This window comes from Podarcis gaigeae (genome assembly GCF_964106915.1).
Source record: "Podarcis gaigeae genome assembly, chromosome: 1".
In the NCBI taxonomy this organism is placed as follows: domain Eukaryota; kingdom Metazoa; phylum Chordata; class Lepidosauria; order Squamata; family Lacertidae; genus Podarcis; species Podarcis gaigeae.
In genome coordinates, this window is record NC_139678.1 from 71,743,879 (window position 1) to 71,757,236 (window position 13,358).

The following is a 13,358-nucleotide window of genomic DNA, read 5'->3' on the forward strand; positions in this document are numbered from 1 at the left end:
ACCTCATTAGCACTGGTTACAACTAATAGAACTTAATTTGAAGAAATTGTTCACCAAGGATCAGTTTCAAACATATCTTTAGGTCACCGTGCTTCTGAGCCACTACAGACTTATTTTCCTTCACCACAGACTATTCACTGTAAGACACGATATACCAATACGCCTAGGATTAAAGGGAACTCCCATTCAGAAGAAAAGGTTCCTCTGCAAGCTTGAGCCCTAGCACCACAACAAACCACTAAGTGTTCATGTCAGTCTGACTCTTCTGTATTATTCTTTTTGCCTATTAAAGATTTGGAATTAAGTATGTCTAGTTCAAGGCAGAAATTAAGTAGGTTTTTGACAAGGACACAGGGATTGCATTTAAAGGAATGAAAGAGAGCCACATTTTGAAAGAAATTTGGCACCTTAATATCTCTCTCTCTCTCTGTGTGTGTGTGTGTGTGTGTGTGTGTGTGTGTGTGTGTGTGTATACACACAAATACCTATTGAGTCCAACATCCTGTTTTCAAGGTGGCCAATGATACCTATGGGAAGCCCACAAGCAAGACATGAGTACAACACTCTCCTCACTTGTGATTCCTAGCAACTGGTATACAGAGACATATAGCTTCCAGACATGAAGGTAGTACCATAGTACCATAGAGGGACCTCTGTACTATGTAGAGGGACACCCATGTCTCCAAGCTCCTCTTCCCCCTTGCCACCTAAAAATCTGGGCAAACAGATTCTGATGAAGTGTTAAGGAGCTATAGTATGGGGGAGAAAACTGAGAAGCCGTGAAAAACTGCTTGCACACATAAAAAGGAAGCAGACATCATGCTCAAAAGGCATATTATACATGTGCCTCCATCATCATCAATGATCTATCAACCAGTTTATTCCATATAGTATACTGCTATCAGACAGCATGCATAATGTTGCCAGGCAAGGAAAACACTCTGACTAAAGTATTTACACCAAGTGACTAAATAAGCCAAGCCAAGAGACAAACTAGGGGTAAAATGCATCGGGGTTACTAGCCAAATTGACCTACAGTAAGTTTATTTCCGATATGCAAATACAGCAATATGGCAGGCCCTGAGTCCTTTACAGGGAATGTTACCAGGATTTGTTTCATTGCACTAACATTTCTGTTTGTGGGCAGTCCATGATAGCCAACAATGAAAATCCACCCCAAAAAGTAATAAAATAGAATCTATTTATGACGGAATCCTCCTTTAAACCAAATTTTTTTATACTGATTGAGTTTGATGAAAAAGGTAATGAAACAGCAAACACAAAACTAATTTTAATAAATTAAAAATATGCAGCAATACTTGACATCAGATGAGCCAATGTGCTGCTGTCCATGTGATAAACTCCACATCCAGCATGGCCAGTAATTAGGGGTGATGAGAGCTACATTGTCTGATGGGCACCACTAGCTACCTCTGCTCTAAATATCCAACTCAGAAGTGTGAGTACAACAATGTTCAATCTTTAAAGCACTGATCTTAGTGAAATTCATGTTAATTCAATGGGAATATCACTCATATGGTGCTTTGGGAAGTTGGTATTAGCCTCCCATCTTCCAGTAATTATGTAGTTCCCAATTAAAACCCTGGAAACAAAACCAAACTGTTTTTCTCTTTCAGGCTATTTACACATCAGTACTTTACTCAGAAGTACTAATCAGACTCAACAGACAGTCGTCATAGGGTCATTAATAGTTACTTCATTCTCTGGCAACTGTAATATGATGATAGCCTTAAATAGAGTGCAAATGATAAGCCAAAAGGAGGAGGAGAAAACCAGCGATATAGCATAAAACCAGTTTGCAGAGCATAACAGAGCAACACTGAAAACAGATTCATCACAGTGACATGCCATTTACTTACAGGCATTCTGAAATCTCAAGCCACAATTAGAATTATATTACACACAAACACACCACACACAATTTTGGCATGTGAAACCTGAGCCATGTTGTTTAGGATAAAAGCAAGAATGTTATGTAAGTTGAAAAGCAGAATGCAGTGTGTCTAAGAGGGAATAATTTGTTCTTCAAAGTGAGTGCGCTCATGAGGAAATTCTCCAAACTGAAGTAATGGTTATATCACAATAGCACTAATTTGCTTGGCACTGAGAGTTGGCCAGGGTTTCTACACAGATACATCTAATCCACTACACATGCCTGTCTTTTGCTTGTTACCATTTTCAGGACATATTTGAACAACACTTTCTTCAAGCTATCATGAGATGATCTCCACAGCCATTCCGTGACAATTGACACCTCAGTTGTCTGTCACACCTCAGCCAATGCCAAGATTATTCCAGGACAATCACATGCATCATGCAATGATAGAGAAAGGCATGTGCAAATGTATTTAAGTTGCTAATAGACATTATTATAAACAAGGTTCCCAAAGTTGCATGAAGAGCTGCTACTAGAGAAAGCAAAATATCTTCCGTGCACTTGCATACATCTTGACAGAGCCCGGAGGCTGTATACTGGCAGCTATGCAATTCCATATTTTTATGTGCTGACAGAAAACACTATAGGGCATGGGAAGAACTAAATTTTTGGCAGGTTATGTTTTACTTCTTTTGCCGTAGATATTAAAACAAGCCACGCTCCACTTTCTCCACTGATCCAGCTGGTCCCACCCAGTGCAGTCATCAGCCTTCATAGAATTACTTTGCAATATCATGTAGCTGCAAACTCATGTTTAAGGCTGAACACATGCTTTGAATGGAAATGCAACCAACCCAGGTCCTTGGTGAGTAAATGGTTGGGTCCAGATTTGTGGCCTTCTGCTTATGCTGGAGGAATAGAACAGGGAGGTGTTTTTTATTATTGCTCCTTCCTCCTGAAGCCCCACTGCGTTCTTTGAAAAGTTGGTCAAGAGGTTTGGGGGGTCCTTTTGAACAGCATAGGAGGCAGAGGAAGGGGAACTGGCATAAATTGCCTCCAGCCTTCTTCCAGCAAAGAAATTCCCATCAGATCCCAATTACATCTGCAAACACTTTTGGTATCTTCAATTCCTTCTATTTGTAATGTGAGAAATAGCCTTTTTGTTAGCCTCAACAAGACTGAGTGTATGTTCTTCCAAACTCCAGACATACTTAGTTAGAAGTACTTGCACAATATTGATTAGCAGACGTAGGCAACAATTTCCCTTTGTAGAGGTAGCTGACCACTGGTAGAATTGCTGAAGCACAAGAGCACTTAAAATACAAAAGTGTAGATAACTTTTAAAAATTTCTTCATTAATCCAAACTGTTTCAATGATCTAATAATATGCCAAAAAGCATTATATCTACCTATTCATATATAATCACCAAGTTGTTCCACAAAACGGTTTTAACAGCCACCAAAAATAAATACTCTGAACAACAGTCTCATTCTTTCTCTGCAGACACCTCCCAGAGAAAAGCAACACATTCATGCTGCACTTCAGCCATTACATACCACCCTTTCTGCATTACCCACAGATGGACTAGACAGGATTTCTTGTCACATGCCACAAGCATAGACATTCCAGAGGCTTATGTTCCACTGCGATCTTATTTTAGGATCCATAAGAGGCCTATGTCATAGTCATTTGCAGGCTACCCCAAATAAAAGCAACGTAGCTGCAGCATTTCATCAGCCTCTGCTATTGCTCATTTCCTTTGTAGAAATCCTCCCACTACCGCAGTTCTGTCTGAATCGGAGTAGAGTTGAACAAAATATATCCATTTTATCGGCCTCATTGTTACATTTCATTTGTGAAACATGTATTTCTTCCTCCAATTCCAGGTGTACTAAATTTAAGCTCAGGAAAAGATACGTAATGTTGTAACAAATGTGTGAAAAAGAAAGAGGGAGACTGTGAAGATTTATGTGGCATCACAGGCCAGTTCAGATGTAATGAGAATCCATGGTTTATCATTAAAAGAGTGTGCCACTGTGAGCCTCCAGAGAAACGAGACCTTTCCCCTGCCTCACACCCAGTAAACCTATTGTGGAGTTTTCCCCAACCCTCCAGAGCAGATTTGGGGTGTGGGGGTGGCAGAAGAGGGAGAAAGTCACACTGTTCTGCGCACACGATTTAGTTGAATCCTACCATTATGTCTGTGTGTATATAATTTGTTGTTATTACTTTTAAATTATGTAAACATAAATACAAAATTCCCATAATAAAAATATTGGCAATTATATGTCACCTTTCTGAATGAGAATTCCTAATATGTGTCTGTACATTAAATTAAAAATACATCAACCATAGCAACCTCCCTCCCTGGCTCCCCCAAAAGCTGAGGGACTATTTGTTATATTCCACAATCCATTCCCTACTGCTATACTTGTGTAGGATAATATCTCACAATATTTACCTCAACAAGAAGATAATTGGAACTAGGGACTTTTGTTCTCAGTACCCATAATTAATGAAGACCATATATTTTAAAAAAGAAAAATTATATATAGCTCAAACCACAGATCCATCACATATAAAAGTAGATGCCTATTTTTATTTTTTTTATTTTTTTACGTTTCCAGAGGATAGGACTGTATGAACCAATCATTATAGTGAGAATGTTAGGAGTAATTATCATCTCCTCATTTTAAAACAGTAATCTAATCTTTGACTACAAGAAACAAATGCCAAAAAACCAAATACATTTCCATGTGGCAAAAGAAGACAACATATATCAATCATGACTCCGTTTAACATTTAAACTTTTTTCTTTAAAGTAATGTTCATACAATAGTTTATAGATTCATGCTGGAGTTTATTTCTAGAAAGAGCACGTTATTTATAACAGGAGTCTTCCAATTCTGGGTCACTATCCCAGTGGGCTACCTGGTAGGAACCCCGGCACTGTGTCTGTTCGAGATAAACATGTTAACTAGTCACTGAACACAGATGCCGGTTTATCAGTTTTGGTTTCATTTTTACACATTTCTAATAAGCATACTCCTTTATCAGAACTGTGGTTCATTTACACTAAAATGTTTATAGTTTTGTGTTAAGATGTGTTTTTGGAATAATATGCCTGATTCTTTTCACTTTCCTTTCCCTAAGAGGAGAAGATTGTAATTGGCCCATTAACCTTGTGCTAATAAAGTGAAATTTATAATGGATGTTAAATGGATTACTGATTCTTGCAAGCAAACTAGCCTAGATTTATTAGTGCAGGATCAAATGATGTATGAGAGAGAGAGAAATGCTTAAAAGCCCAATAGTTATATGGAAGTTCTAGTTAGTGAAGTATTATATTAACATTTCACAAACAACTTATAATATGCCTGCTGAATCAGGGTTGATAAAAATTGGGTTTTTAAATTAAAAACATTGTTTTTATTTAAAAGCTTTTTAATTTAAAAAATTTGTTGCACTAATTGTTCTGTAAAAAAATAACCTGGTTTGAAATATTACTTAAATGTAATGCTGCAATGTGATGTCAGGTGGAAGTCTCCAAAGGCAGCCCCTAGAGCAGGGATCACCAAACTTTTGGAGCCAATGGCTTGAAATTGTGAGAAAGTGTCTTAGGTTCCGGTCACAAAATGGCTACCATAGGGTGTGCCATAGCACAAAACTACTGCTACAGCTAGCAGGAAGAAAAGACCGGACCTCAAAATGATGCACCAGCCTCCCATTCAAAGGAAGGGCATTAGCCACCGCCATACCTGCTCAGGAAGAAGATCTTTGCCGCTTCTGTTCAGAAAGGGAGTGAGGGAAGAAAGACATGTGTCCAGGTTGGCATCCAATTAAATGTAAAATGACTTCTTTCTCCAAAAAGAAAGGAAATCCCCACAATCATACAGCTCTCAAGTATTCAGAGGCAAGCCTGCTCAGCTGCCCACAATTCAATTTAAGGCCAGGTGGAGGTGTCATTAGGTAGCTCCTCCCATGGGACTTTGTCAGATCAGAAAATGCAGGCTGAAATGCTGCAGAAATGTTTAATGGAAAGAAAAACACACATGCCACTGCTGGCTACTTCACATGAATATGGTACACTCAATGCCATGCCCACTTAAATTCTAAAGAGATTCTATAGCACCCTGTGAACAAGGCAGGAAAAAACAGAAGCCCCTTTCACAGGAAAACTTTCAGACAGTGTTATTATATACACACTTAAAACCATGCATACAATACAGAAAGGAAACCATACCTGGCCAGCAGTCTTAAAATCAAAAGAGCTGGTTCACATGTTCCTTCAGTGTATTTCTTATATTTAAATGCATAGCTGCTTTACCACCATATTGCCCTCAAAATAGTTTACAGAGTTCATCACCAGAACATTCTACTCCTCGTTACAGCCAATCTAATATCAGGAGACACCTGGTCTCTCCAGCTGAGCTCAGTTAATGGTGCCAGGGGACAAAGAGGAGGGAACTCAAGGGTGGGAATAATCTGAACAATGGATTTCCAATTGACAACCTCCTGCCTGCTGGTTGAAGGGATTCTTGCAAGGAGTGCTGGGCTAGTTGGACCTTGATCTGACCCTGCACCATTTCCTACATAAGACAATGTACTCATTGCTAATACAGCAACAGCCATCTTGCACATCCCTGGACTACTAAAGGACAATGGCTGTACCCTTTTCTATTTGGAGTGGGGAGACTTGACTGTGTTACTGCCAACCTATAACTAACTCTTATTTCTTGGAAAGTTGCAGAATGGAATAGTTATTGTGTAATGATGTAGATTTGTAAAACTTTCTTAACTGGTTTTTAAGTTACTTACTTACTTACTTACTTACTTACTTACTTATAAGAACTCCCCCAGGTCTGTGGATATAGCCCTTTTTTCAGCCAGCCCTTAAAGCAAAGTTATTTTGGATGGGTGATGGATGAGCTAGCTACTTTGATCTCTGTTGAGATCACACAATATTATACAGCTTAGGTTTGCCTTAATAGTAAGTTCCACATATGTATGCTTCCTTTGCAGAAGCAAAATGGTAAATAATGCAGCTAACATAAAACTGGTGTCACATGCTTCCTGCAACCAGTAACCAACAAAAAGCTGTGTTAATGCATTCTGGATCAGCTGCAGCTTCTAGTCAACCAAAAAGGGCAACCTTATGTACAGTGCATTATAATAGTCAAGTTAACTAAATACCACAGCAAGCAAAGCAGGGGCTAGGTCCCTCTTCACAATAAGGAGGCTTTGCTAAAACACCAGCCAATGGTCGTGAAATGCACTTTTGGTCACTGTGGAATGCCTTAACCATAGCGTTTGTGCAGTAGAAGCATCTTGCATTTCTGATTCCCTTCAATTAAATTAAAATATGAAGCAGCAAGCATGGCTTGTATGCATGGAAAAACTCATGAATACTAAGTGATTTAGGGTCATTTTATAACTAACCACATCTGTTGGACTCTATTCAGGGCAGGGGAGATGGGAGGACATCTCAGTCACATGCATGCCTCCATTCTGACTGCAGAATGTGCTATGTGATCAGGGGTGCATATTCCACCCATGTGGAATACGGTCTGCATTTTCCCCCTTCATGATTCCTCAGCACCACCCCAGATCCAGGATTACAGTGGAGCATAAGAAGCTGCTTTATACCAAGTCAGAACATTGATCCATCTAGGTCAATGTTGTCTACACTGGCTGGCAGCAGCTCTCCAGGGTTATGGAATGGGACATTTCTGGTTCTACCTGCAGGTGCCAGTGACTGAACATGGGACCTTCTGCATGTAATCCAGATTCTCTACTGCTGAGCTATACTCAGGGAGAAGTACCACATGGTGAAGTGTCCCTGTGAACTGTGATTCACAAGGATTCAGCCAACAGCATTGGATTTCTGCAGTTGTGACATCACTCCTTTAATTTACCACAACCATACAGTTCTTTGGTTATAGCCAATAGCTGCAAATATATGCAATAGCTGCAATTTTTTAAAACTCACATATTGCTTCCCAAACCTGTGGATGGCAGAAGCCATTTTAGAGGAGGCCTACCCCTCCTCCTGCCCTCCCAAGGGAATGCCACTTTTAAGATTTTGCATCCTCCAATATAGGAAGCTGCCTTATACCAAGTCAGACCATTGGTCTACCTAACCCAGTACTATCTACACTGACTAGCAGTGGCTTGCCAGGGTTTCAGACAGGTAGTATTCCCAGCTCTACCTGGAGACACCAGGGACTGGACCCGGGGCCTTCTGCACAGTGTTTGAAATTCCCATTGTTCTAGGTGCATTTTGCGACAGGGAATTTCATTAGCGCAAGCAGTTTCTGAGCTCTGGACACATTATTGTGCCTAAGATTTCGGATTAAAACTGCAGAGTGGAAGGAAAGGAGGGCCTTTTTCTGCCTCCCCACTTCCAGCTACTCTCTGAAGACTGGAGAAGAGACTCTCCTAAGAATACTAGGGGGTTGGGCAAGGGAAGGACTAGACCATGTGAAAAATGAACATAATATTTAGCTGAAGTTCATTCATTTTCAGCTTTGTATTCTTGTTATAAAAATGCACACCTAGAGATTCCCCTGTTGTACCCATAACCTAGGTAGAAGGTGCCATTTAGCTCCTGCTTCTGCACGCTAAACAGATGCTCTACCATTGAGCTATGGGCCTTCCCAACCACACTTACAATAAACACATACCACCCAAAATCAAAGGAACAATGCTTCCCCCCACACCCTGCTTCAGAATTATAATTTTATTGTTACAGAATTCTATGTAGATACTATGAATTAATCAGCAGTTCTTTCACAGAGTGACAACCTTAATATAAAATAATAGTACAGTGTGTTTCAGACACATTAGCAGAGGCTACAGTGTTACATTTCCCTGTTCATTTTGTGAAAACCCACTTGCAGAAAAGAGAGGTGAAGGTGGGAAATCACCAGGTGCACGTCTCTGCAAGGCTGAAATGGTGAGGCACGAGTATCATTCCTTTGGGTGCCTCACCTGTGCCTCCACCTCAGTTCAAGTACCTCCTGCTCAGGTGTTACTAGGGTGGTAGAAATGCATGTGTGCTGGATTTCTGCCTGCTTCTCTGCATCTATCTTCAGTATGCAAAGAGGAAGTCTTCAACATCAGACATGACCCTAATATAGCTCAGAGATAATACACTGAGTGCTGCATACAAAGATCCTCATGCCAAAGAAGTGTTCTGGTGGAACAAGCTGGATTAACTGAAAAGGGCCTTGCACTCATGCTGCTCCCTGAGGATCAGACTTGTTTGCTTAAAAGGGATATCAATTTGTTTGTGTCTAATGACTGACTGGAAGAGCGCACAAAATGCAGCCGCTGATAACTGGAAGATGGGACATCTGACAATCATTCTGTGAAGATGTCCCTCTTCAGAAAGGCTGGCTAATAATTATTCTTTTCAAACAAGATAAAGCTGTGGTTTACTGAGGTTTCCCCCTTAATATACGTGCCATTGCTGTCTCTTTGTGTCTGTCTTGTTGCTTTTCCTCTCCTTCCACTTAACTCTGGGACATAAAAATGAATTTTATCAAGAGAGGTTAGTAGATATCACGATGAGCACAATCTCCATGACACCCTTATTTTCACAATTGCTGGCTCTCTTAATGTGGAAACTCTTATATTCAAAATCTTACTATTGTATTACTCCTGCTTTTCAGTTCTCCAGAGCTTTTGCACTGGAAGAGAAATTATGTAATTTTTCAAGTTGTCACTATGAAGGATTATTATGTTTAACACCACATTAAAGCTTCTTTTGGTTTTTCTAATCTACCTTTATTCTTAACCGCAACCCAATCCAGGCTTTCAAAGGTAGTTTACAAACTAGCAATATAAAGCAAAGTTATTGCCAAATCTGCCTTTAAATGTATTTTGTTGACATAGGGGAGAAGGTGGATTATGCTATGCTTAACATTATATCTGGTTTTTAAAAAATCAGTCTAAAATTAGATGTTCCCTTAAGGAAAATGTTTAATCTCTGTAATAAGATGTCTGTGCTTACCTGACTCTGCCATTCCACACCGACAGGCTGAACAGTATTATCAGCTCTTTGGGTACTAATTCTTGCTTACTGGATGGATATTTTTCTCTTGCTGGATTAATAATCAACTTTCTAGATCAGTTCATTTGCAATTCTCTTCTGCTTAACCCTTTGTATTACCTTGCATTTAATCCTGAACTGAATGTGCACTTTCTCACACATGCATTAAGAAAAGTAAAAGAACAAAACCAAAACGAACTAGGTTATTATGGGATTTGGTTTAAGAACGTTAAAATGAAAGGCCCCCCAAACCAAGTCTTGAGTAAATAATAGTAAATAATATAAAAAGTACTTACACATTAAACCAATGTTCCAAGTTCAAGCAACTATGGGCATCTACTCACATGAGCAGTCAATCACCTCGTGAGAAAACCATCAGTTTTTGCCCCATGAGCCAGAGTATTAAGAATTAGTACTACTTTCCAAATGCAAAATAAGTGTGACTGACTTCCCCATATGACTAGTTGGCTGCAAAATTATCAGTTATCAGTTTATGCAAGACTGTCCATCTGTGTTGTCAGACAGAGAGAGTGAAGAGTAAATGTGGCTAGGAGAAAGAAGATAAGAGGCAGGCATCCTGAATTGCTTTTTTACAGTTCAAGTGAGGCCAGGATTATTGAAAGGGGAAAACCTAGGTTTCCCTCCTTCTCACCCACCTAACTATAGTAATGAATAACCAGTGCTAAAAAAGTAATTTATCAGATAAGTACAACAGATCATGGAGAATTTGTATTATGAGAAAGAAAAAAACTAGAAAATAAGAAGGAGTAATGTTTGTTGACTGACATTGTCATAGGAAAGAAGCTTGAAATCTTGGTATTTTAGTGGGGGTGTGGTGGATTTTGCTTTGGTTGGAATAAAATGAAAGGAAATAAAACTAGGATAGCTAAGGTGTCGTGTTAAAGAAAAGAGAATAAAGGGAAATAACAACCTTTCTATCTTGCCTATTCTTTTTAAAAAGCGATGCGTTAGGTTTAGGGAGCCCTGGGCAAAATCCAAAAGATTGCAGCCTTTTCACTTTAACAAAAATGATTTCCCTGCAAAAAGCATGCTAGAGCTGTTTTATTAAACAGCCCTGAAGTACCTTTACGTTCCCTACAGACAAAAGGCAGAACCTCTTCAAGATCAGGCCTAGCACAAAGGGGCTTGACCTCATCTTTTCACAGAATAAGTAGCAAATGTAATATTTTTACATGGGAGTAAAGCGCTTTGTAGCAGCAGCTCTTAAAATCATTTATAGTAAACTTTCCATAAGATGTGCCGCAGATAATAAAATGCCGTAAAGTGTGAAGCAAATTTCCTTCATATTTATAGTGAATATTATTCTTTGCGTGTTTGAAGGAAAACCTTTTTAAAAAGCCAATAATGTGAGAAAGCACAGCAGCTAAATTTATTGTTAAGCATCACATCACTGATACTCCTGGGGGTTTTTCTTCATGGGAAGAAAGCTTAAATAACATTTTCTAACACATTGGAGTGCTTCCCAGAGATGTGATGGCCTACAGAGGTGGTGCCGTAGAAACAGGGAATGGTAAGTTAGTAAACAAGCTTTTTTTTTATTTTCCAGATGGTAGACACAAATAAATCCAACTCTGTTTAATAAAATTGAACTATAGTTATCTTTTGTTCTCTGCAAAGTACATTATCTCTCTTTCCTGTTTCACCTGACTAATCTGGAGGTATTTGTTCCATCACCTGACTTAGTGCTTGGCTAGAAATAATAAGACAAAACAATCTGCTATTGTTACATGAGACAACCACCTTTCATGTCCTTGAGCTCACCATGACCTTTCACCCTGCCTATCCCTCAATGGTCTCTTCTAACAATTAAAACTACACTCAGGCTGAATTCCAGATTGTCATATAAAGAGCCCTGTCCTTTCAAAACAAAACCAATTTTTACACCAAGGTGGGGGAGAAACACAAGTCCATTGTTCCCTCACAGATGGAAGTTAGAGTTACTAAGGCAACAGCTCTAATCCTCCTTTTAACCACCTTTTTCACATCATTGGACTATCAAGTATGCTACCTTTTAACTCATAAGCTCAAAAGCTGGTAGTCTAACTCACTGCTCTAATTAGCTACGATTTTCACAGTACAGACAACATGATGAGCTAATCGAAATTTGCAAAATAATGACGTACCTCCAGCAAATATTCCTCCTCCTGAGGCCCAGTCTTAGAATAACAATAATGGGACCATTATTAGAGGAGGGCATTAAAATGCTGCACTGCTGCTAAACAGAGAACTTAATTGTTCTGGTCTTGTCCATTGAATCAACAACCTATTGTTGAGAACTTGAAAAATAAAGGACTAGAGAATGGGTGCCATAATGATTGGTCTGTGCTGCCATACCAGCACTCCGCAGAATTGTTTTTCCTTTTGAAACTCTTGATGGACTAGTAGTTTTGTTTAAAAGTAATATAAAAGGCAATTGTTTGGGTAAAAAGTCCTATTTATTGAAATCCTTCGAAGCAGTTGCAGGGATTTCCCCCCCCCCCCCGATCTAAAAAAAAGTGTTCAGACACAGGAATACCATCTGAAGAGGTCTACATTTACGCTAAATATCACTTCTTGCCAGGCTACTGTAATGAAGGAGGACACCTCCTTAGCCTTCTCTTGGATCAATAAAATGTTGTCCTTTGTAGACCCATTATGGGGTACATCAAACTAAGTGGTAAAATTGGGAAGTTACCAAAGTTTTCGTCAAAACATTATCTTTAATAGTAATCTGAAATTACTTAGAACTCACTATTCTTATGAACCGTGAATAAATTCAGACACGGTAAAGTACAGCTTAACTTTCTCCTGAGAGCACGCCATTGAAATTGATGAAAGATATGAAAATGCTTGACCCCTTCTTATTAAAAATAGCTGTATATCAGTTACAGCCAGTGACTAGAAATCATTCCTTCAATTTCAGTTCTGTCCTCCATTTATCTATTTTTTTAAAAAAACAAGTATTCCCCTGCAAAGTTGCAAAAGAAAAGGGGGAGTTGCAAGGGAGTAACTATGATGCATAGGATAGGTGGGACCCAGAGAGACCTTTGCCCAAGTGGAAGAAGGTACATCTGCTCATGCAAGGAGAAGGATCTGATATTTCTGCTAGTTTCCCCCCAGCTTACATTCCCCATCCCACACCATCCCAGAGGGTCTCCTGTCACTCAAGAAGGCTGATATTCTATGATATTCTATATTCTATCTAGATCAAGGGAAGTAATAGTGCCACTGTATTCTGCTCTGGTCAGACCTCACCTGGAGTACTGTGTCCAGTTCTGGGCACCACAGTTCAAGAAGGACACTGACAAACTGGAACGTGTCCAGAGGAGGGCAACCAAAATGGTCAAAGGCCTGGAAACGATGCCTTATGAGGAACGGCTAAGGGAGCTGGGCATGTTTAGCCTGGA

At 39.4% G+C, this 13,358-nt stretch overlaps 1 protein-coding gene across 50 annotated transcripts in view; it reads right to left on the reverse strand.

Annotated features, from left to right (window-relative positions):
- SOX6 (SRY-box transcription factor 6) overlaps positions 1 to 13,358 on the reverse strand; it is a 451,086-nt gene that overhangs the window by 286,216 nt on the left and 151,512 nt on the right. For 4 of the 50 annotated variants that reach the window (XM_083704987.1, XM_083704970.1, XM_083704985.1 and 1 more), the window contains one exon: positions 2,752 to 2,805. The exons of 40 other annotated variants lie outside the window; for them this stretch is intronic. The gene's annotated coding sequence lies outside the window, so the exon portion shown is untranslated. Of the gene's footprint in view, positions 1 to 2,751; positions 2,806 to 10,247; positions 10,402 to 13,358 lie in introns of those variants that run through there. 6 more of the 50 variants (XM_083704996.1, XM_083704979.1, XM_083704971.1 and 3 more) reach the window with 2 other exon arrangements.